The following is a 2,128-nucleotide window of genomic DNA, read 5'->3' as shown; positions in this document are numbered from 1 at the left end:
ATGTGCAAATTGTAATTTAGTCAATATTTTAGCCTATACAACAGTTCTGTCTGGATCTCGAATAAGATTAGCTGAAAGCCATGATATATTTAAGTAATATCAGCATCCGTACAGCCTCTTTACCCTTTGTGTATTACTCCGCCCAAATACAGCCAGGTACAAGAATAGACACTACAGTTTGACAAATATTACTGCTGTTAGACAACAAAATGTACTTTTGAGGTTTTTTTAGTCGAGAATGTAGTGGTTTAGATTGCAACTATGCAGTTGATTTGCAAGAGTAGTGCCTATTTTAAAATACTTACAATTTCTGAGAGACAGCTCATCGGCGACAGTTGATGTTTTCTGTCTACAAGATGGCGACAGAACTGCATAATAAGCCCTTACGCTTAGAAGATATAACAGTCTGATTTCTAACTACAGCAGATCAAATCAATATTAAACTGGTAAGCACACCTGCCAACACTTCCGTTTTTCATGGGAGTATCCCGTATTTTAGACCAGTTTCTTGCAAACATCCCGTTTTTATTTCTTTCTAAAAAACTCCCGTAATTTCACCCACCCCCCTCTATGGTACAGTCTGTAAACTAAACACCCCCGGGTTGCCAACTTTGGTACAGTACCCGATCGAAGCGGCCACCCAAAACCCGCTGCATCCTGTTCTCAACCTCACCCCCGAACACCCCCTCAGAGTCATGTTGGCAGTAGTAATGGGAAGTTCAGATCATTTTACTGACTCAGATCTTTGAGTCTCGTTCATCGAGGTGAACGAATCTTTTATCGAGTCATTTCGTTCATTTGGTTCAATTTGCCAAAATCTTATTAAAATGTTACGAATTTCTTCCAAACACATTTACAACTAGCCCAAAAGGTTGATCACACGACAAATAAATCATAAATAGAATACTATAAGAAGGAGAAAATATAGCTCAATGTTTACCTGCTCTTTTGTCTATGAAGGTATTGTTGTCTCTTAGCTCAGCTGTCCTCTTCATGTCTTCAAATGTCAGGGGTTCGTTCACGTTACACGGACAGTCACATATAATCTAACCAATGTACACAGTCTGAGCCGATAGGAGCCATGATAATTAGTTCACCTTTCGAGTCTTCTGGTTCTTGAGTCGTTCGTTCATAACGTGACAGAATGACTCAAACCCGAGGACTCGAGAAATGAACGGATCAATTCTTTTTCCGGCTCTAAACGCATAAGATTGGTCCTTAAGGAACAAATGACTAAGTCCCGATAGAGAACTCGAGAGATGAACGGATCAATTTTTTTCCGGCTCTAAACGCGTATGATTGGTTTCTGCCTTTCTGCGATGAACAACTCAAAAGACTTGAAATGAACGATACCACCTGCACAAATGTGCTCACGCACGGATGAACGAATCACTCCCTGAGAGGACTCGTAGTTCCGAAGTCATATTGAAGATTCGTTCAAAATGAACGAATCGTTCATGAACGACCCATCACTAGTTGGCGGGTTAGATGATCTCTCTTTTTGTATGTTGTAGTGCTGTATTTATACTGATTTGCTTGCATATCAAGAATGTGTATTGTGTTGGCAGATTGAAATAAGCAAAGTCTGCACGTGTTTAGCGTTTTTCCTTATCGCAACCACAACAGCAGTCAGGTAACGTTAGTGGATTCGTTGTTATTTTCAGGGTTAATTATTGTGAAATCCCGATTGCAACAGAGAAATACTGTAGACTGTAACACTGTAAGAAGATATCTCTGTAGATGGATGGCATTTCATGTCACATTCAGCCTTATAATCTTAAAGTGAACAAAATCAGCTGTTTTGTCATCACTTTAGACAGAGTCATTCAAACACCAGCTCTAAAGTGACGGTGGTGAATTAGTAACAGCTTCTGCTGTTCTGACGTCAGCTGCAGATGTGAATGAATGGCGGAAGAAAGTAGTTCCTACTACAAAAGGGTTTTAAACTCTCCGTGTTTGATTTTCTTTTTTATGTACAAGATTGTGCCGTCCAACTGTTGTATAAACGCAGTATTACACTCGTAGCAGTGTGCTATGGCTGTATATCAGCACTGGTTGGGCGCTAAGCTAAGCGACACACGCCTCCAACCAGTGCTGATATACAGCCATAGCACACTGCTACTCGTGT

The sequence above is a fragment of the Danio rerio genome, chromosome 1 (assembly GCF_052040795.2).
Source record: "Danio rerio strain M-AB ecotype USA chromosome 1, GRCz13ab, whole genome shotgun sequence".
Taxonomy (NCBI): Eukaryota; Metazoa; Chordata; class Actinopteri; order Cypriniformes; family Danionidae; genus Danio; species Danio rerio.
The sequence above is the reverse complement of the archived record's forward strand: the minus strand, read 5'-3'. Positions refer to the sequence as shown.